At 44.0% G+C, this 23,538-nt stretch overlaps 1 protein-coding gene and 1 non-coding gene across 2 annotated transcripts in view; one reads left to right on the top strand and one right to left on the bottom strand.

Moving 5' to 3' along the window:
• Tmem178b (transmembrane protein 178B) overlaps positions 1–23,538 on the bottom strand; it is a 375,806-nt gene that overhangs the window by 138,406 nt on the left and 213,862 nt on the right. The window lies entirely within an intron of this gene.
• LOC119808617 lies at positions 200–306 on the top strand. The gene has a single exon (XR_005284526.1). It is a non-coding gene; the product is annotated as a U6 spliceosomal RNA (small nuclear RNA).

Here is a 23,538-nt window from a genome sequence, read left to right as displayed (position 1 = left end):
GAATTACTGTGAAGCATCTGCTCATGTGCACTAGTCAAAGCCTGAGTAGGTAACATGCCCACCACATTCCTGGGCCTTTATTCATCCAACCACCTATGGAATATTACCATGACTGATAAAATACGAATTCATTTTCAAACCACACAGCATGACTAGGAGCATTTGTCATTGTTTCTTAGTCTTAAGAAAGGAACCATGGGTGCTCACTTCGGCAGCACATATACTAAAATTGGAACGATACAGAGAAGATTAGCATGGCCCCTGCGCAAGGATGACATGCAAATTCGTGAAGCGTTCCATATTTTTATATTGGAAGTAGACACGATCGCCGGGCAAAAATTGGGAACTTGAGGGTGGGGCAAGATGGGGCCAAGGGAAGATGGGGAGAGAAAAGAGTGAAGGGGAGAATGGGCGGAGCTCGGAGGAATGGGATGCTTGGGATACAGGAAGGGTGGATATGGGAGCAGAGAAGCATATATCTTAATTTAGGGAGCCATCTGAGGGATGTCAAGAGACTTGACTCTAGAGGGGTTCCCGGGTTTCCAGGGAGACGCCCCCAGCTAGTTCCTTGGGCAGCTGAGGAGAGGGAGCCTGAAAAGGCCAGTTCCTATAGCCATACTGATGAATTTCTTGCATATCACCATAGAACCTCCACCTGGCGATAGATGAAGAAAATGACTGAGCCCCACATTGGAGCACCGGACTGAGCTCCCAAGGTCCTGATGAGGAGCAGAAGGAGGGAGAATATGAGAAAGAAAGTCAGGACCGTGAGGGGTACGTTCACCCACGGAGACAGTGGGACAGAACTAATGGGAGATCACCAACTCCAGTTGGAATGGGACTGATGGAACATGAGACCAAACCGGACTCTCTGAATGTGGCCGACGGTGGAGGCTGACTGAGAAGCCAAGGACAATGGCACTGGGCTTTGATTCTTCTGCATGGACAGGCTCTGTGGGAGCCTTCTCAGCTTGGTTGATCACCTTCCTGGACCTGGGGGGAGTTGGGAGGACCTTGGTCTTAACATAGAGTAGGGAACCCCAATGAATCCTTGGCCTGGAGAGGGAGGAAGGGGGGTATGGGTGGAGGGGAGGGGGAGGAGAAGGGGAGGAGATGGAAATTTTTGAATATAAAAAAATAAACCATATAAAAAAAGAAAGGAACTATGGATTATGTCTCTTATGCTTCTCTAGTATAAGTAATGCATGTTTGATGTAGGAATATGAGAAAGCAAGATTAAAAAGGAAAAAGAAGGCGAATTATTTGAGTTTCTACTGAAAAGATTTTCTTCCATTGTATTGATATGTAAATATAAAGATACAGTTCCTTTGTTTTCTGCTATTGACTTAGTGCCCAGAACAGTGATGAATGCACTCAAGACAAACTCAGCAAATGACAAAGAGAAACAACAAAACCCCCAAACTTGTATTAGAAAAGTGTTCGAGGATGGACTTCAAGCATGGTGTAAACTTTCTGACTATGTTGGCAATGCTGGGAGTATGTGAACTTCTGCCTGCACTTTCCGTGGGTTAGCAAATGTGTCTGGAACATAAAATGAAGAAGAATTCCTTGGCCATCCTAGGGCTGAACTACAAGACACAAGGTTTATCTACAACTGAGTTCCCAGAGAGGCCAACATTATTTTTCTGGGCAGTCTTCCATGACTAATCAAAGGCATGTACCTGAATCCAAACCATCCCGGGTGGAAAAGCTTCTTGGCTTGATTGTGGTTCCCAGGAGAAAGATGGAAGAAGGAAGGCACTTCTGATGTGGCTTGTCAACATCACATCCCTGGTTTCGTCTTCTTTGGGTTCTACAGATTCAGCAGATTTGAATGTGATCCTAACAAAGTCTGACCAGAGCCCAGTCTCTACAGGGACCAGCAAACAGATGCTGCTGTTAGCTAGTCAAGGGCTACACAGCAGACCCTGGCCTCTGATCCCCACAGTAGTGAGGAGATGAGCAAGGACTGTCCCCTGGGCCTAGGGACGCCTCCTCTTGTAGGTAGGCAATGCCCAGGTGACCAACAGAAAATGGCAACACTATCACTCCAAGAAGGAGTTAACACAGAAGTGCTGGGGACTTTTCTTCCTCAAGCTGTTTTATGATCTAGAGGGGGTGGAACCACTTGAGATTTATAGAGCCCATTTAGAGCTTTCTCAGGCATTCTACCTGCATCTGTTCAATAAGAATGCGAGTTTGGCTTTCTCTCCTCCAGCTCATAATACAGCATAGGCAAATGAGTGCCTTTAATTGCTAAGTGCAAAGGGCTTTCTGATGCCTAATGAAATCTTGAGGAAAGCAGTCTCCTCAGAAACAGTTCTATTTATAGATCCTAACATGCCTGGCCTCCTCCTCTTATCTCTGTGAGCGTGGATAGGGAGGCAAGGATTCCTTTCTCCTTGCTTCTAAGAGGATGACCATCTGTCCCTCACACTTGTTCTCCACCTGGCACCCTAATCCTAATTGTGACATCCTAATCATTTCCCAGAGCAACCACTATGCTGTCACAAAGAGCAGATTATGAGTTCAGTGGGAGAGTTTGGCTAAATGGTAATCGTTGTTTCGGACACAAAAGGCCCTGTTTTAATGCAGAAGGCATGACTATGAAGAATCTTCTGAGACAGCCAACCAAAAATGTAATCTATGGTAAAGAGATTTATGGCTAAAACAAGATGTGTGCTTACACCAAAAAAAAGCAGCAAATGATTCTTGAGAGAGATTATATATTCCGATTTAAACCCACAATGAGGAAATCCCCTAAAATCAAACAGTTGCATCTCTGAAAACTGGGAGGCAGCCTGCGCCTTCTGAGACAGCAGTCTGTCAAGAGGAATCTTCTGAAGACATGCCTTGGATCACACGTCTTTAAATCTGAAACCCAGTTCCTGCAGCTACTCAAACTGCAGCTTTAACATGGCGTGTCTACCCACGCCATGTTAAACACGTCTAAACACGTCTTAGTTCTAAACACGTCTAAGTCCTACACTTCTTACCTTCCCTTGGACACCGCTTGACCCAAGCCATGACGTTCCATAGTCTAGGATATTTACATAGAGTGGCTCCTGCCACTGAGACACATATGAACTTACAGAGACTGTTGTAGCACACACGAGACCTGCACAAATTCAAACCGGACACAATCCCAGGACTGAAAGGGAGAAGCTGACAAAAAGTCCGGCTCCTAACCAAGAAGTTATTTGTAATTGTTACCTACTGGGAAAGAGAAAAATCTATTTTGTCCAAGAAAGTGTCACTGGGTCTACCAACCACACTCCAGAGCAGGCCCTAGAATAGTTGGTCAACACAAAACAGACTCCATGTTTTTATATTGTGCACTTTCTTTTCTGGTTTTTTTTTTTTTTTTGCTTTATTGGGTTTTTGTTTTGATTTTTTGGAGGGGTTGGCTTTTTGTTTATTTGTATGAGAGAGACAGAACAAGTGAGCAAGAGCTGGGTGGTACTGACGATTATCTTGCATATTACCATAGAACTTTCATCTGGTGATGAATGGAGATAGAGACACAGAGCACTGGACTGAGCTCCCAAGGTCCTAATGAGGAGCAGAAGGAGGGAGAACATGAGCAAGTTAGTCAGGACCGCGAGGGGTGCGCCCACCCAATGAGACGGTGGGACAGATCTAATGGGAGATCACCAAGGCCAGTTGGAATGGGACTGATGGAGCATGTGATCAAACCGGACTCTCTGAAAGTGGCTGACGGTGGAGGCTGACTGAGAGGCCAAGAACAATGGTGATGGGCTTGGTCTCTACGACATGGACGGGCTCTGTGTGAGCCTTGTCAGTTTGGTTGCTCACCTTCCTGGACCTGGGGGGAGTTGGGAGGACCTTGGACTTCCCATAGTGTAGGGAACCCTGACTGCTCTTTGGCCTGGAGAGGGAGGGAGTGGGCGTGTGGGTGGAGGGGAGGGGAGGGAAGTGGGAGGAGGGGAGGAGATGGAAATTTTTAATAAAAAAATAAAATATAAAAGAGTTGGGTGGTTAGGGAGGTTGAGAGAAGTTGGGGGGGGGGAAAGAATATGATCAAACACATTGTATTAAGAAAATTTTTAATTAAAAATGAAGTCACCTGTCCCTCTGTTCCAGTTTGCCTTCAGGCCAGGATTCCCTTAAAATACAACTTTCTTCTGAACAGAATCTTCCATAGCTTTCCTCCCCTCAGGAACCAAGCACCCAATTATCTCACTCCTCCCATCATCCCCCATTATTCCCTCAGTCTACTTCAACTGACTTCTAGAAGATTCTCTCTCTCTCTCTCTCTCTCTCTCTCCCTCCCTCCCTCCCTCCCTCCCCCTCCCTCCCTCCCTCCCTCTCTGTCTCTCTCTCTCTCTCTCTCTCTCTCTCTCTCTCTCTCTCTCTCTCTCTCTCTCTCATGCACTCACACCCACTCAGGCACGCACGTGCACATACACATTCACACCTCAGGGCCTTCGCCCTTGTGGGTTCTTCTGGTTGGAGTCCTTGTCTCCTGACGCTTCCCAGATGACTTCCTCTTGTCCTCCTTTCTGAATCTAACCTGATACTTCTTACAAATACGAACTTCTACCTCTCCCTCTACTTAATATTTTTGGCCTTGCCTTTTTTCCAACTTAGCACACTCACCAAAACTCAGCATGCTCTGTCTTTTATTTAGTTAGTTATGTTGTTGATTTTCTGTTTCATAACAATTTTAATTTGTGTTTTTCATTACTTATTCATGGATTGATAACTACCATCACATCTGTCCCAGTGTACGGCTGAGCATTTGACTATATGAACACTAAGAGTATAGTATCCAGTACTCCAATTGTTAAATACCAGGAATAGCCGAAAATAATTTAGAAAAATGTAAACTGCTTAAAGGTCCAGGGAGTAGAAATTACTTGGATAATTAATGATTCAGCCATTTTTTTTAAATGTACTTTGTGGGGCATAGAGATGGCTCAGTCAGTAAAGAACTGGCCTCGCAAGTATACAGGCTGATTTCCATCCCCCAAACCCACGTGACCATGCCCAGCATGGCATGCACCTGTCATCCCAGGACAGGGGAAGCAGAGATCAGAGAATCCCTGGGTCTTGCTGGCCAAGCAAGCCAGCATAATTGGTGAACTCCAGAGCAACTGAGAGTTCCTATTTCCAAAACATTTTTTGAAAATAGCATAAAGCTGTCTCCTGGCCTTCACACACTAAATAAATAAATAAATAAATAAATAAATAAATAAATAAAAGCACTATACAGCCCTGAAAACAGTGGTCTCAACCTGTGGGTCATGACCCCTGTGAGGGTTAAATGACCCTTTCACATGGGTCGCCTAAAAACATCAGAACACACAGGTGTTTACATCATGATTCATAACAGTGGCAAAATTGCAGTTATGCAGGTCAATAAAAATAATTTTATGGTTGGGGGTCACCACAACACAAGGAACTGTATTAGGTCACAGCATTAGGAAGGTTGAGAACCACTGCCTTAAAATATGTAGAATTTACCTGGTTTTGTGAAAGAAATATCATAATTCAAATAAGAAGGCTGAAAAAAGAGTCTGTGTAATCTTATCTGAATATAAAATGCTGCACGCTTCTATGAATGCATCTCCTATGGTACCTACAGAACTTCCCGTTGCTAGGCATCATGTGCGAATGGTCAGCTGCTGTGGGAAGAGAGATGCAAATGAGAAAGGAATAAGACAGATCATTTAATCCTGGTAGGAGGATTTTTCAAATATGTCAGCTTCCTTTATTTATTTTGCATTGGATTTTTTCTACCAGGAGCAGACTTTTAAACAGCATTTCTTCGAGAGCTTTCTCTTTAACATTTACCAGTGGTTAGCTACCTGCAGAGAGCCGAACTAAACTTAACACCCCATAAAAAGCAGCGTTCAAACCATTGCGGGTCAGCCTTCCAGAAGCGATTTGGCAGCTCTTTCCCAGAATTCCAAATGAAGACTTGCCTCCTCCCTTAACAACAAGGGGCGGGTGCAGAGAGAGAGAGAGAGATGGCAAAATACAAGGAAGGATTTTTAAATTCAGGACCAGGAAAAGAAAGAGCCAGAAGGCTAATCTGGTAATTCAAATTTCCTTAGCCCAGACCACACAGTACTGTGAGGGCGGGGCCGTGTTCAAAAATAGGGGAAAGGATGTCTTTACGTACACCAGCCTTCTCTTCTCACCACTTGACACACACTCACTCCACCCTTCCGGACTGAGTGACTGACTGATGATTGATTGATTGATTGATTGATTGATTGATGGATTGATTGGTTAGGTGGTTGAGTGGTTGGTTGACTTTTGCATACTGAGGACAGTGTCCTGCAATGTCATGTGCAAGTGCTTCACCACAGAACTACACCCCAAGTCTCCTCAGTCTCCTCTCTCTCTCTCTCTCTCTCTCTCTCTCTCTCTCTCTCTCTCTCTCTCTCTCTCTCTCTCTCTCTCTCTCTCTCTGCTACTCAACCTCAGTTAGGCCCTGATCCAGGCAAACTAAGGTAACTGCTTGCTCCCTCCTGTACATAGTTACTCTAAGCCTTGGTCTCAATATGACTTTGCCTTAAACGTCCTGTTTGACCATGTGTGTATTTGGGGGCTGGAGGAAGACACCAGGTATCCTCCTCTATGGCTATTCCCTGGGAGCAGGAAACCTGGCGCTCACCATTTTCAGGGAGGCTGGCTTCAATACCTCTGTCTCCCCCCAATCCTGACACTCACACATGCGCTGGCAGCCATTCCTGGATTTTTACATGAATGTTGTGAATTCGAATTCAGGTTCTCACGCTTGTACAAGTATTTTTACCCACGAAGCTACCTCCCCAGCCCTCAACAACAGCTTTTGACCCCAGATTCCCAAACTGTGCTCTCACAGATGCTCCAGCTGACACTGAAAATATGTTCCTTAGCATGGCTGTTTGTCATTCTCATCACTATTAATAACAACATAAATAACAGGTGACATTTATTGAGCCTCGGTGACAGGGCAAGGTAGAGAAACACGCAAAGTGAACAGTCTGGCCCTGCAACCTGGATCATTTCAGATGCCCAGCCAGTCTGCAAGCTTCTAAATTGATTTCTGCCAGCTGCTTCCCAGCACAAAACAGAGCACTGTGTCCAAATGAGGAGCTCCGGAAACCACGCTGGCCTTGAGGAGGCTGAGCAGCGGGTCCCTATGCTCAGGGGAAACACTTCTGCCTCTGTTTGCATCTGTGGCTCCTGGATCCTGCAGTTTCCCAGGGATGAGGCTATATCCCGGGGAATCTGCATCCCTGGGTACACAGGCGAGTCAACCAGGAAGCACTGTCATTATTAAAACGCTGGACAAACAGACCAGAAACCCGAGGGCAGAGCTGAGGAACGGGGTGACTTTGTAAGAGCTGATCTTTAAAAGGGCTGAAAACCATTGCTCTGACTCAAGGTTATTCTACCAAGAAGCTGGTATGAGCGGCTGTCTTCTTTCTATGGCTCTGTGAGGTCCTTGGACTGTCTGCAAGATGAACAACAGGCTAAAAAGGACAGTGTGGAGCCCTAGAAGTCATACTCAAGTTGTAGCAGGCACGGGAGCAATGGTGAGACTGTGCCTATCCTCTCCTCGTTGACAAAGCCTCTTCAGGAGTCTGGTTTCTTTCACCGGGACTCAATGACTAACACTGTATAGGGCATGCGGCTCACCCACCAAAAGTCACTTGCTGTGTGCGCAGTGCTGGTACATAAAGAAAAGATGTCCACCCCACGAAAGATGGGTTGCTTTGAAAGGCTGTCGGCATCTTCGGAACACATGCCTGTTAAACCACTAGAGGATACTGATGGCAATACTGATGGCCCATTGGAGCATCTCTGCTAGTTGGGAGTTCACCAGGACTGTATATTCAGCCTTAACTACCTCTAGATGCTTGGAAGAGAAACAAGAGAAGCAAGTGTATGGGATAAAGCCCTACCAACAGCCTTGCATAGGGTATTTTCTCAATCAGAGCAGCCCCAAATGGGCTAGGACCAGGAGCAAGTTGAAAAACATTCTAATCTCTAGAAGGCTCCCCCATGGAGATAGCAAGTCAGGGCCCATCTGACTTTCAAAAAAGATGCTAAGGCTTGGAGATTGAGAGCAGCCATGACTGAGTGCCAAGGTCTGACGTTCAGATTGTTGATTAGCTGTGTAGCACATTATTTAAGCTCTCCATGCCTCAGTTTCCTTCTCTGTGAAGTAGAATGGGAGAGCAATCACGAGATGGCCTCTCTCATCAAGTCTTTTGGAGGTTAAATACAGACTGGCACTCGAATTATTTTATAAATGTCACGGTAGCACTGCACCGAGCAAATAAGTGGATTAGTGAATGAATGAATAAGTCAGGTACCTCTCAGTTATCTCAGGATATGGAACAAGGCTGAGCTTCCAAGTATGTGACATTTACTGGGATGCAGGAGATAGAAATAAGACAGACCACAGTAAGACAAGCCAGCTGCTGAGGCTGGGAGATTCTGAGTCATGTTCCTCACTCAACCTTTCCAACTGAGCAATGCATGCTGGGTAATGGTCCCTTAATAACCATAAAGGCCAACATGTGACGAATGCATATTGAATGCTAAGTCCCTTGATACTTCCTATCAAACCCTAGCAAATAAAAACATTAAACCCTGGAGTTAGAGATGAGCCAATGCAGAGGCACTGGGCAGTGAGGAACATACCCTAAGGACACCCAGATGGAGATTCCAGACTGAGTCATCTCGCTCCCAAGCCTATTGTTCATTCCCCCAGATGGTATGAAGACAAACCAATCAACACAACCCGAAACAGAATTCTTTGCTCCTATCTTCTGAAGTGAGCTTCTGTGTTAGATCATCTCGACATCAAAACATGCCCAGCATTCCCTCTAAGTTGAGGCAAATGAGTTCAGATTAAACTGGGCAACAGGTGTCTTAGCAAGTGGCCGAACACATTGCATCCGACCAGTTCCTCCATCTTCTGCAGGCTACCAGAACACTTGAGTCCTCTCTCATCCAAGTCCTTGCTACAAGGCCACCGCTTCTAGAGTGAGGCTGTCCAGGCACAGTCTTTAAGAAAATCTGATGTAGCCACCACTCTTTGGGACACGTTATCAAAGGACGATATTTCTAGAGTCATCCCCCTGCTTTCTTGTTTTAAATGAAGTGGTCCACTAGCATCATCAAGCCTCTTGATTCTGTGCCATTCCTGTACCTCTGTCTTTCTGAAGATCAGCTCCAGTCAACCGTATTTTGCAGAATTTGAAGATTCTTTCTAACCATCCCAGTTACTTTTTTCCTCAGTTGCTTAAGACTTGGTAAAAATTATTCATTTGGAGCAACAGTATCTCAGATCTATGGTGAGTATTTCTGACACAAGTAGTTTCTTTAAAAAAGAAAGCATGGAAAATACACATTCCTTTATCCCTTCTCTGAAAATTGGCATGTAGTTTAACAATACCGGATCGTGCTATTCTTGGCAGATATGGAGGGGTTGTTGTGTTGCTGTCTAGAAGGTAACACAGTGCAAGATCAAGATGGGCTGTCAGTCAGACAAGCTGGAAAAGCCCTAGGTCCCTGTCTAGGCTCCTGAAGTGAGGTGCAGGGTTAGCCATCAAACATGCAACTTAGCACAAGTCTGAAGAAAAGTTTTCATGCCCTACACATCTGTATTTCTCATTAAATAACAAGTCTTGTCTGTCCTACTAAGCACGAGCAAAGATTTTTTAACATTAAGTGAAACACTCATTTAAAGAAATGACAGCTAAAGAAAACCATGGTCTTCTGAGTCTACATGCCTGGGGATTTCCCCATGCTAAATGAGCTCAAGCTAGCTTGAAGTTGTGCACACACCCAGGCTCTCTATATAGAAACACAAGCTTATTTTCTATCCCATTCATACCCTCAAAATGAGCTGGGAGGCGAACACCAGCCATCATCACAGTGTGTTCACAGACGCAATGTTTAGAAACTTTGTGTCATGGGGACCGCCCTGTTGTAGGTTCAAGGAATTATTACTGGATAGGTAACCTGATGAATTAGGTGGGGGTGGGTGGGTGATTGATGGCTACATGGATGGATTATCACCTAGCATCTCAAACTGTGAATACCTTGAAACCATAACCCAGCATCCCAAAAGAAAGCTTGTTCCATAAGAGAACGTTAAAATAAGTCTGTAGCTTCATCCTCTAAACCAATTTTCTTCCTTAAAGTTAAAATATAATATAATAAAAAAAATAAACAACCATTAGGTGTAGATAAATACTGCTGACATATTCTTTGCGATGTTCACAAGAATTCGCTTTGGCAACCCTACTCAGCCATCAGAGTTATACTCTTTTTGAGTTGTGCTATCTGCAGCAAATACAGTCTGATACTTTATCCCTAATCCTACATTGCTGGCAGACCCAGACTCTAGTAAAATGCTGTTTTGGCTCACTCGAGTCATGTCTTTGAAAGGGAGATCACTATGAGGACTGGGATGTGCCTCCGGTCTGTCCAGTAAGTTCTGTGCCTGTCTTTCTGCAACGCGTCTTCCTGACTCCTGTCAAACTCTTCATCTTGGCATTGATCATTCCTGGACAGACATCCTAGGAGCTCAGATCTGGGAATTAAGGTCATCGTGGTATCCAAAGTCCTCCCTGTGATTGCCAGACACCAGGAGGCTTCTTCCAATTCTGGTGACCTTGCCATCTGGGTTAAGTTGCTTACACTAATTAAGGAAGCAGCTTAAGCCTATGTTCTTGTCTCCATGTCAGTTAGAAAATGCCTGTCACATTGGGCTTCTCACTAGTACAGCTATTCCTAGGTGGGCAGTGTAGAAACAGTGGGATTATCCCCACCTACGGCCTTTCTGTGCTCTGGCCGAAAGCTAGCCATCTTGTCTTATGCCTTCCTCATAAGAAGCCATGCTCCTACATAGAACGGGGAAGCTTTAATCTTATTGTCTGTAACTCTGATGCTAAAAGGTGAGTGGGGTGTGAAAATATTTGGATTTGACAGTCTTGTAGACCTTCCCTCACACACTTGCAATGAACAAGAATAACCACATCGCAACCAAAGTGGAGCAACAGTGACCAATACACCTGGCCACAGCCTTCCCGATGCTGTCACTGTTGCCTGTGTACAGTAATAGTGTGGTCCAGAACTGGAATGTCACCTCCGAAAGAAGATGGCACAGAACTGATGTCACGGACAACTAGAAATGGCACTTTCAAAAATAAGATGGTACAGAATTGATGTCATCAGCTGGTTTTATAAACAGATTAGATTTAATGATTTTTGAGACACAAAGGAAGTGACCATCTTGCAATGAGTTGGGGCGGGGGAAAAGAGCTGATGCTTCGGTTTATTGGGATTTATCCAATATTATCCAAAAGACCAATACCTGTCTGTGAACTTCATGAGTGGGAACAGAGCCTGTGCCCTCAGAATTAATGGTTACTCAATAAATGTATGGAAATCATAGTATGTATATATGAATGTACAAACATATGTATGAATATGTAGGCAGGTGTGAGGAAATATACCGTATGTTGTGTTGATGTATACACATAGTATGTTCAAATAGCAAGCATGTCAGAGCTCATTCTCCAGGCTCTCCCTGACTAAAAAACAAATAAACAAACAAACCACTCCCTGTATTAGTTACTTTTCCCCCTGGCTATCACCAAATGCCTGGAGCAACATAACGAGAAAGACTTTATTTTTTTTGAGTTACAGTAAGAAGTGATATGGTTTATCATGTCAGGGGAGGGATGGTGATGGGGCCAACTGGTCCACGTCCATAGTTCAGAAGCAGAGGGCAGGCAGGAAGTGGTGTCAGGCTCTTCAACCTCAAGGCCCACCCCCCAGTGATCCATTTCTTCTGGTTGGGTTCCATCTCCTAAAGTCCTTTTTTTTTTTCTCATGGTTTATTTTTTTTTTATATTTAAAAATTTCCATCTCCTTCCCTCCTCCTCCCCCCTCCCTCCGCTGACCTTTTTGCCTTCTAAACCAGCACTACCAGCTAAGGAGCCGGCATTCATACAAATGAGCCTGGAGGGGGGCGGGCATTCAACATTAAAAGCACCACCCTTCCCCAGACCTTCAGCTCTGATTTTCTTTTGGATCATAAATCTATTCCCAAGGATAATTAGGCTGTCTGGATCTAAACATCGTTCACACATCACCATGAGGAGTAGATGTAACCCTAACTACCCTCCAAACATGCACGCCATTGATGAATTATTACAATAGAATGCTTCCTTTACACGTTTACAGGTTTGAGGTTTGGTGAGTACCAATCTCTCCCTCAGAAAAAGGTGGTGAACCATGAAATCAAGTTTCTGGAGTTGCCAAGCTGAGAAGCAGGCCCAGGCTCAGCAGCCAGCCGTTCTCCTATTATCCTCTCACGGAAGAGCCAGCAGGTCCGATCTGTGCTTAAATTAGGTTTCGTGTCTGCCGCCTACAATACTGCTATCCCTTCCTTCTCTAAGTTTCAAACATGTGACCTCAGGAATATTCAGCTCTGGGCATCACTATCCAGGCTCATCAGAGAACAAGAGCGAAATATATATCCCTAAAAACAAGGATCATATTAGTATGTCTCAGCTGTCAATCATCTACAATCAAGCTCACAAATAATAAACAGAACATGTTTTGATGAGTAAAATTTTATTTTACATGCATATGGTAAATTAGGAGGGATGAATAGGTTAATAAATAATTTGTAGAGAAAAAACGGGTATTTTAAAAATAGGTTTCCTTGATTAAACTACAAGTCCCAGGTAACCTTAAATATCATTCTGCATACTGTTGTCAGATGCCTCATAATACATACTGATCCCCGTGCTAGACAATGGGGACCCAAGAAGAAAAAATGAGCATCTTTGACCTTCAAGAAACACATGGTTATGACCTATGCAAATGGAAAAAACTTCTAAATCTAGTGTAAAATTGAGCTATCAATCAGAGAAAACACTGTAAGAAACGTCAGTTCCAGAAGTATGTAATTTAATGGAAGATAGAGTATCAGTGCTCGGATGACAATACTGGGTTCCTATGACTTGAATATTGAATATTCATGGAAATGTTCAAGAGAAAAGTAGATCTTGAGGTGTATGTTTGAGGAAGAGGCTAAGTTCTGGACAGGAACAGGAAAGAATGAGGTCTTCAGATAGGGCAGTCAGCATGAGTTCATGCTCATGTTCCTTTATATACATGTGCCACCTTGACTGGAGGTATAGATTCACGTCGGCCTGGGTTGGGAATTCTTTAAAGACAGGCTGGAAGTATTTACACAGAGTCTGGTGAAGGAAAGAGGTATTTCTGGAAGATCAGTCTGGTAGAGGTGCACAGAACTCAGGAGTTGCTTCAGACTCGTGGCAAGGTCAGCTCACAGGCTATAGCAAAACGTCATGGGTAAACAGATTGAGACGGGTAAGGGACATGGAGGCAGATGGGGAGGGACATTTAGAAAAAGAAATTCAAGCCTGGGCCACTGGTGGGATACATGCCCAAAACACAGTGGAAAAGAAGACTCAGTGCACAATGCTTGACCATCTAGAAGGAGACTAGACTGTAGATGGAAAGAGATTGATCAATGTTAGGCAGACTGATCTGAGACAATGTGTACCTCGACAGATGTGACCATAAAGAAGAAATTCCATAGTCTATTGGACTTTCATGATACAAGAGCACTGGCTGAGAGTACCTGAAGAGAGCTGACAGCATGGCCAGGTAGGTGATGGACATTTCAGAGGGAGAACAGAGCTGGAGAACGGCATAAGAGGGAAAGTCTTGAGAGCCATCAGCGGAGGCACAGTGGTCATCGAGGAGGAAGGAAAGCATAATCAGGTGCCCACATGGTGGCTGTAAAGGAAGCATCAAGCATTGCTGAGCAGATAGAAGCAACAAAGGCACTCAAGGAGAAGGGTTGTGAGTCATTGGGTTCCTCAGAGTGTTTTATCCCAGGATGCCACTGAAGCCAGGAGTGATGGGGCATGAGGATGAGCCATAGAATAGGAGGCCACGAACGTGAGCAACTACAGTTGTGTTTACAGTGCAATGAATACATGAGAGTAGCCTGACCAGTCAAAGCCCTTACTCCTGTCCTTCAGAATAAACACTTCCCTATCCCCAGCAGACTACCAACACTCTACAAATAAAGCCTGACTCTACTCTTCCCGGTAAAGCCAACCTTAGATTTTGCAGATGAATGAACAATCAATTTATCAAACAAGCAAACAAAACAAAAAAGATAAATAAATAACTAAATATTCTTCCAAACCAACTATGTGTAGGACCTAAAATTTGTCATTCTGAAAGCGGAACCATATGGCTTGCTCCCCAAACCTCATCCAATGCTGACTCCAACTGGCAGAGATCAAAAGGTCCTAAGAGGAGAGATAAGAAAAGGAATCTCCAGGGTTTCCAGGCAAAGAACCTAGGGCTGTTACAGCTAAATGAAAAGGAGGTCAGGTGGCTGCGATGCTCGGTGGAAGCCGCCTAGGCTGAAGTGGCTGCTCCACAGGCAGCCAGAAGTTCCTTGGCTTTGTTTGTTTTCAGCTCATTGCCTGCAGATCTCGCTGGCATCCTTTCAGGGACACTCTCTGGCTCCTGTCTGCTCCCTATCAGGAACTGGATTTGAATGGGTGGTTTTTGCACTTAGCAATGCCTTTCTCTCGTCATGGGGAGCTAGGGCCTAGAGTCTAGCAAAGTGCATCTTTATGTCTTTCTGAAATAGGACTTGCCGTCCCCAAAGGCACACATTGATAACACGGACGTACAGATGCAGATCTTTTTCCAAAGCATCTGCCAGAATGGCTGCCTCTGTCCCATGAAATCCATGCCTTGTGCATGGGTGTATGACTGTCAGCTTGTAGAATGAACTTGGTAACAACTTGACCTGTAGAGGAGAGCAGAAGGTAGCAAAGCATTGTAGTCAAGGCCATCCACACATGGTCAAACTCCTCTTGGGCAAAACTTTTCCTAGTGTGTATATAAGAGTTGGGGGAGCAGGAGGGGAATGGGAGGAGGGGAGGTAGTGGAAATTTTTGAATAAAATATATATATATATATATATATATATATGAATTGTTGCTCTTGGGGCTGGAGAAATGACTCGGTGGTTACAGCACTGGCTGCTCTTCCAGAAGGACCTAAGTTCAAGTCCCAGCACCCTCAGGTTGCTTCACAAACATCTGCAACTCCAGTTCCCAAGGGATCCCACACCCTCTTCTGGCCCGTGCTAGCACTGCATACACATGATTCACAGGAATACGTAGGCAAAACGTCCAAGAGAGTAAAATTAAAATAAACAAATCATTTTCAGAAAAGGGATTGGTGTTCTTGTGTCCAAAAGTCCATAAAATAAAGTGATTGAAATAAAAACGTTTCCCTGTCATTTCCACGAGTTAGGAGGAAGATCCGGGGAAAGCACTCAGAGGAGACACTGAGAGAAAAGTGTCCTAGGCAGGATTCAAGGGGATAATCGTGAGCACAGGACAAGCTTGATGTCCAGGAGGACCTGTGAGTCAAGAGGCAGCTACTCTGATGAGCTTGGAGGTCGCCAAAAAGAGCCCGGAAAGAATGGCAAAGAAGAAACTGCAAGGCTTATGCTGTACCCTGCAGCCGTTAGTACCAGAGAGAGACAGGGTGCTGTGTTGCCCCTGATTTTTTTAAGTGAATTTAATGCCACCAGATGGAAGAAAAGGCTTGCTTCCTTTATTTGCCTTCTTCTTCAAACACTTAACTAGCTCCACCTAGTTAAAACTAACTTGAAGCTTTATAGTGCTTATCTAAAAAGAAATGGCCCCATTCTGATCAACCGGTTGTGTCTTTTGTTAATAAAAAAAAAATGCAATTAAAAGCCAATTCCATTCAATTGGGATGTCTGAGAAGTTTCTCTTTACGAGCATCCACCTGCATTAGAAACTGCCTGCAAGAGACACCCACCTGCATCAGAAGCTGGATCGGGTACCTTCTGTAGACCACCTAGAGAGGATTGGAATTCCACTACTCGGTTGCAGCTCTACATGATCTGCAGGTGCGACTCCTTAAAAATGCAAATCTGAGAAGCAAATTTAGACACTGTTTTGGAGGCTGTGACCTTTGGAGACTGAGTTGCAAACTAAGGACTTGGGGGGCAGGGGTATTTACAGACTCTTGGAGGAATTCTCAGGAACTTTTGCTCCCAAATGACTTCTCTGGGCCATCAAAATAGCTGACACTTTATTTCCCAACTCAAAAAATATGGTTCCTCATCCTTAGGATTCCTCAGATTAAAATATCGGAGACTTTATTTCCCAGATCAAGAAACATGATTCCCTGTCCTTAAGATTCCTCAGAAGTACCCCTACCAAGTCCTCTTTCTCAGCCACAGAAGACATTCATGGTAAAGTGTCCCTGAGGTGTGGCTTCATTCCTCCTGAGCTTGCCTTTCTGTACTTGAGTTTATTTGCAGCTTGTCAGCAAACTCACTAAGCTAAGGAGTCCCGGGAGAGCAGATAGCTGGACTTAGGGGTATGAGGAAGATGCTGGGTCCAACGTACATCATGCAGAGTATGAGGTGAGATATCCAATGGTCGGGAAGATATCCGTTCCCTTCAGTTCCAGAGGAAAGAGTCAGGGTTAAAATGTGAAATGTGCATCGTGGGAGGAATCCTCACTACTGAGGTATGGAAAAATAAATGCTCCACAGGGAGAACACTTGGAGGTAAACCCAAAAGGGTGGAGGGCCCAACCTAGAGATGGAAGTAGCAGGACTGAGTTTCTCTCTCTCTCTCTCTCTCTCTCTCTCTCTCTCTCTCTCTCTCTCTCTCTCTCTCTCTCTCTCTCCTCTCTCCCTATCCCCTCCTCCCCGAGGTTCCAATGTGTCGAATCTGTGCAAACTGACCCCCTTCAATATTCATCACCCATCCAGAATGTGCAGGTAGCTCCAGCCTCTCCCTCGCGCCCATGTGGGAGCCATGCGCTCGCTTGAACTTTCTTCTTCTCTCCTTATTAGTCCCCTCTCCCCGGCATCTCTGTCGGCTGAAGATTCCTTCTGAAAACAGTTCCTGCCCTGATTCCAGATAGTCTCGCCTCAGTCAGGTGACACAAGAAGATATCAACAGCCCTTAAGCCAGCTGAACAAAATCCCAGAGGACATGATTAAGGGAAAATACTGGGGCCGGTGGGCTCAGCCAGTAAAGGCTCAGCGGACAAACCTAATCTGAGTTCAGTCCCCGGGACCCACACAGTGGAAAGAGTCAACTGAATCCCCCTGGTCTACGGACCGCCATGCACACACACCTACACCCATACATAAATAAATAAATGCAATTTTCAAAGAAGAAAATACTTCACAATGCATAAAAAGGTAGAGAAAATCACAAATATGTATGTTTAATCATACAGCCTAAAATAGTAAATAAAACTAAATTAAACGTAAAATTAATACTCATGGCATAGGGTCAGAAATAATTCATACCAAATAGTACATTGTTAATATCTTGAGTTTATTAAGATTTTAATAAACTAATGAGAATGCCAACAACCAATTGAGAAATGCGCAAACAAACAGTAGCAGCCAACAGACAAAGCACTCAGATACAAAAATATAATTTAGAATATGAAAAAAGTCAATCTTTCTAGTTATCAGAATAACTGAAAATTAAGAGTCCAGAGGCTGGAGGTGTGGCTCAATTAATCACGTGTCTGCTATACAAGCACTAAGAGTTCAGGTCTCCCTCCCACCCATGTAATATTCAAGCACGGAAATACATGGTCTTCCGTCAGTCTGTCTGTAACCCTGTACTAAAGGGGTGGAGACAGGTGGATTCCCAGAGCTCATTGGCCAGCCAATCTGTCATAACTGACAAGCTTCAGGTTTAGTTAGGGATCCTGTCAAAACTAAGGAGGAGGAGAGCAATTGAGGAAGATGCTGCATACTGACATCTGGCCTCCATGTGCACATGCAAACACATATGAACACATACAGAGTACGTACATCTGACATCTGGCCTCCATGGGCACATGCAAACACATATGAACACATACAGAGTACGTACATCTGACATCTGGCCTCCATGGGCACATGCACACACACACATGAACACATACAGAGTATGCACAAAAATAAGAGAAGATTATTTTACCTATTAAATTGGACCTATTTTTAAAATAAGACTATTATGCTAGTAATTTAGAGAAATATCTGCTTATATCAGCTCCTGGAACAAAGTGATTCAATAAATCCCATTTCTATGAATTGATTCCAAAGAAGCGATACAGATAAAAAATCAATGGGTAAATACATTACGGGTACCATCCTTTATAATAGTATAAATTTGTGGGTAACTTAAAGACACTTCAGTAGAATGATTAAACTATACGATCTAAAATTAGGTATTTGATATTTTCAATTAGATGAGAAAAGAGGGAAAATACACAAGTTTAGTAGATAATGAAGACATAAGTCAGCAAGAAATCTGTATGAAATGATCAGATAAAATAAGAAATTCACAGGATAATAAAGAGATAGTAAACTATTGTAATAAATCCTCGAGGAGTAAAGAAAATAAAATTAGTATGCATCCCTAACCTATCACACTGGACAATACTGAAGTCTATAAAATATAATTACATTAAGAATATAGATGTGTGAGTCCATGTAGCAAAACAAAAGATGTAAGAAATGTTCACCAAAATACTACAACAGTTATTTCTGAGTTGACGATTTTTATGTGCTTCTTAGCACTAGTCTGTATCTTAAAACTATCTTCTCCGAGGAATACACACTGCTTTTGTAGTAAGGGAGATGTGCCACATTTTCAACAATAGCTTGGTGAAGACAGAAAACACACATAATACAGAGCAAAATACACACAATGAGAAAGCACATCAACAGCCTGAGTTCACTTAGGTTGTCTACACTACGCGCAGGAAAAATAAAGGAAAGACTGCACACTCCAGGCACCGAGAGGGCATGCATTGCTTGTAAGGACTTAAACAAGGCTTTATCTTCTTATTTTAATACTGTTTCTATGTTTTACAGGTTGTTTAATAATGTAAGTATAGTACAGTCATATCATCAAAACATTTCATGTAAGAATCGAAATGCTTTGGCTACTTTTCCTCCAGAACGTTCACAAGACCCATTTCCTACACCAGGTTTATCTTATTCATTTGGTCTGGAATGTTCTGTTGAGGGGCGCAGACAGAACAAAGCCGAATGGTTTTAAAGCAGCTTAGAGATTTGCGAGACTGGATCCTCACCTCTCTCCCACAAGCTCTCCATCCAGCCTGTGACAGCTCAGAGAGCCTCACTGAAACTAACTGTGGCTTCTTTGAAACAGGGACGATGAGTTGTAGGTATAGAGGAGGAGGGGGTATTTAGAAGGGAGCAGCTATAGGTGATGGGGAGAATAAGTAGGGTAGAGTTCAAGCTCAAGGCCCACCCTCAACCAAAGGAGCTTCCTGTTCACCAGCTTTATATTGGGGTTCATGTAAGATATGAAGGTTGATAAGAATGGCCACACTCACTTAAAAACAAGTGTAGAAAATTTGGGTGGAAACTCTCCAACACATTTCCAGCATTCCCGACCTCCACCTCCTCCTGCCCTGCCTGGGAAACTGGCTTGGTCTCATCTGACAGTCTGGTCTACAAGTCTGGGGCGTCAGAATTCCTGCTTTCAACTGGAGTTCTAGTTCGTGAGAGGAAGGGGGTTGGAGAATAATTTTAGAATTGGAGAATCTGATTTCAAGTCTTAGTTTTGTCCCTAACATTTATTTTATGTTTAATTTGGGGGAAATCAGGAAGCCCTGTAGCCCAGATTCTTTATCTTCAAATGGGGGTACCAACTGGATCTCCATCATCACCAGGAATAATAAATCATAAAAACGAGGAACTTTATATAAAAATTTGATGGCACAGTTGAACTCTTCATGGGAACCAATACCTCCAAAACTGCATTTATTTTTGCCAACAAATATTTATCGATCACCAGTTAGAGGTAGTCTCCTACTCTCATCAGTATGTCCAAACTTTTAGACCGGTTTGCTGACATTCAAGTGCGGACTGAGTGAGTAAGCCACAAACAGTCCTCAGAACACTGCCTACAGTACAGGAAGCCATCTTCCCCAGCTCCACCATGTTCTGAAAATGGGGTGATGTACTTACTATTGCTCCTATATTGCCATGTGAAATGCCCTGGCAAAGGCAACTTAAGGAAGGAAGGATTTGCTTTGACCCACAGTTTTAGGGTGTAGTCCATCATGGCTGTGGCGGGACAGTGAGAGGAGTCAGCTAGTCACATTGAGTCTTCAGTCAGGAAACAGAATCTGAGGAAATACTGTGTAGACCCCTGTCATCTTTGTATTCCTTCTGGGACCCCAGACCATTTTATAGTGCCACCCACAAGCAGGGTGAGTCTTCCCACCAGGGTATACCTAATCTACAAACTCCTCTCAGACGGGTCCAGAGACTCGTTTCCATGGTGAATCTAAATCCCATCAAGTGACAGTCATGTTTAATTCCCACCGGTGGCTTTTTAGATCATGAGGGGAGCATGTGGTTCTCCCTTATTTCCCATTGATCCCATTTTCCAGTGGCAAATCTGGGACCTCCTGGGGAGCCTTAGTGAAGAACACTGAGATACCCCACACCCTGGCCAAGCACACAAATTAGTTTAAGATGCTGTGCATCTTTGGAAAGGCTTGATTCTGTCACTTAAGAGCTATGAGAAGAAAGGCACATTGAGAGCCTCCTGTTGGGCGGGGACCTGCAGCTGTCAGAGGGAAAGTCTACAGAAGTGACCTGTGTGACCCTGGGGTACCTGGGCCACTAGCTCCCGTGACAAGATGGCCCCTTAGGAACTACTTGATATTCAAGTAATGTGCTTACTAAATTAATTCACTTTAGGTTTCCTTTTTAACATGCCTTTCAAATATCAAAAATATCTCTCTCTCTTAAAATGCAGGAAAATATGATTTTAGTAATCAGGACAAAGCTGGCTGCAGTCCAAACATTATCGTTCGGAACAAAGTTATAAAAATTACGACTCTGTTGTTTAATCATCAATCAATCAATCAATCAATATCTAAAAGGAAAAAAAATTCTGTTGTGTCTATTCAACATGATCCAAAGGACTCTGAGCCAGAGTGGAAAATGCAACAAATGTCACTGCCCCTGTGAAAATCCCAACGCATCTGTGAAATAAAATCATCCCCCAACATGCAGCAAATAATAACATGAGAATATAATGAAGGATAAATTATATAGTAAAGATCACACTTTGGGCAGGAGTCTGGGAAGGAGGAAGTGACACCAAGGTGGACTGTCTGTCAACTCAGTTCTCAGGGTCTGATGTGTGCTTTGAAGCCGACCCGTATGGTGCAGATGTGAGGAAGATGGACATTTCCATCATCATGGCTGTTTTAAATGAGAGAGTACACAAAGGCAGTAGCGTATAACAAAAATGGTGGGAACTAGAACAGGCTGAATTAAGGGGATCAGAGAGATCAGAAAAACAAAAGCAAAGGCCGGCTCTGGGAGTCTCACATACCCATTTGTTGTTGTCTCTAATTTCCTTTTTCTACTTGGTTGGAAGGGACACTGCGCCATTGTTCACTTGCAAGAATAAATTCTGCTAATAATACCTGATTCCTCAAAACTAAGTAAGCATGGCACAAGCAAGACACACTTGCATTGAGGGTACTCTTTTGAGATACAGAATTTCCTTCCTGCTGCTCGTAGCATAGATTTGCCCCCTTCAAGTCCCCTGTGTGTTATTAACACAGCCACAAAAACACATCCATTCTCTCCTTCCATTCAGACAAAGGGCATCCTCCACCAAGGCCCCGCCCATGTGCATCTTTTAAAGAGCACAGATAATCACTGAATACTGATGAGCAAGTTAAAAGGGGTTTTGTCTCTGTCACAGCGTGGCATTGTCATTTTTTTTCCAATTTGATTTGGTTTATCCAGACTTACAGCTAGAAGGCACCAGGAAACATGAGCGACATCAAGCACAGTCAGAGATTCTGGCATATGAATTCAGTCCTGTTAGTTTCCATTTAACTGACCAAACAAAGTTAGCACCCCAGTATTTCAAATTACTTTCAAGATGCTGCTGGAGGTACGGTTCCAAAGGACATGGCGATTAAAATGAGAAATCGTCCCCATAGGTTCAGGTGTTTAAGCAGTGGTCCACAGTTGGGGATGCTGCTTGAGGAAGTTATGGAACCTTGGGAAGGCCCAGCCTTTCTGGAGGAAGAACATCACCAGCGGTGGAGCTTGAATGTTCATAGTCTCGCCCCACTACCAGTTGGCTCAATTATATCTTCTGTTGGCTGAGATGTGTTCTCTGAACTCCCTGTTCTGCCTACCACCAGGCTGCCTCCACCATGAGAGACTGTAACTCCTGGAACTGTAAGCCAAGATAAATTCTTCTATACGTCACTTTTGGTCATGGCATCCTAGCATAGTAACAACAGTGGCAAAAAGTGATTACTACAATGCCCTTGAGATTCTTAAGAAAATAGTCTGTAGTGATGTGACGAGCAGGCCTGCTTTTCAGCCTGCCGGGCTCCCACATAGCTAGCTTAGCCCCGGAAATAACAACACACAAACTGTATTCATTTAAACACTGCCTGGCCCATTAGTTTCAGCCTCTTATTAACTAATTCTCACATCTTGCTTTAGCCCATATTTAGTAATGTGTGTAGCACCACAAGGTGGTGGCTTACCAGGAAAGATTCAGCATGTCTGACCTGGCGGCTGGCTCCATGGTGTCTGTCCCAGAGAGGAGAGGCATGGCAATTGCCTAAGTTCCCTTCTTCCCAGCATTCTGTTCTGTCTACTCCACCTATCTAAATCCTGCCCTATCAAAAAAGCCAAGGAAGTTTCTTTATTAACCAATAAATAGTCCTCCATCACTAGTCCAAATAGCCCAAGTGCATGCATGCTCACATCTGGCAGAACATGCAAAGTACAATGAGGGAGAAGGAAAGGAGGGAAAGGCCACCTAACAGGGAGAATCACAGGAGACAGCAGGCAAACAGGGCCTATGAAAACTCTAACAGTAAGATTTTGACATCGAAAGGGACAACCTAAGAACAGTCTGGATTGGGGCAAGAACAAGAGAAAAGGTTCACAAGAAGGAAGCAAAAGGCATGGCCAGTGCCAGCAGCAAATGCCTTTATAGAAGAACAGCACCTGCCCACTGAGTGCTTGTGAGGGTTGACTTCAAGTATATAAAATCCACAGAGCGGTGGTCAGCCCAAGGAGCATGCCCTATGCCTGTAGGAAGGAGTAGAAGAGAAGTCTGGAAAGTGCATGGAGTCAGTGGAGCAAACCCACTGCCCTTGCTTCTATAGTGCCCAGACCAAGGTCAGCAGAAAAGAGCCCTGCCTTCCTGAAGTGACTCTGATCACCTCTCCCTGCCAATCATCTGCCCTTCCCCTCTGCTGCCAATCTTTAATCATCACTGCAGTACAGTGTATAAAATGACCTAGGCGGGCAGACAAAGAAGGAAAGTTTACAGCGATCTATAAGAACAACATCATTTGACTTTCTGCTTCTTTGGGCTTTGGCCCTCGGTGTCTAGCATT

Source organism: Arvicola amphibius, chromosome 2 (assembly GCF_903992535.2).
Source record: "Arvicola amphibius chromosome 2, mArvAmp1.2, whole genome shotgun sequence".
Taxonomy (NCBI): domain Eukaryota; kingdom Metazoa; phylum Chordata; class Mammalia; order Rodentia; family Cricetidae; genus Arvicola; species Arvicola amphibius.
The sequence above is the reverse complement of the archived record's forward strand: the minus strand, read 5'-3'. Positions and strand labels throughout refer to the sequence as shown.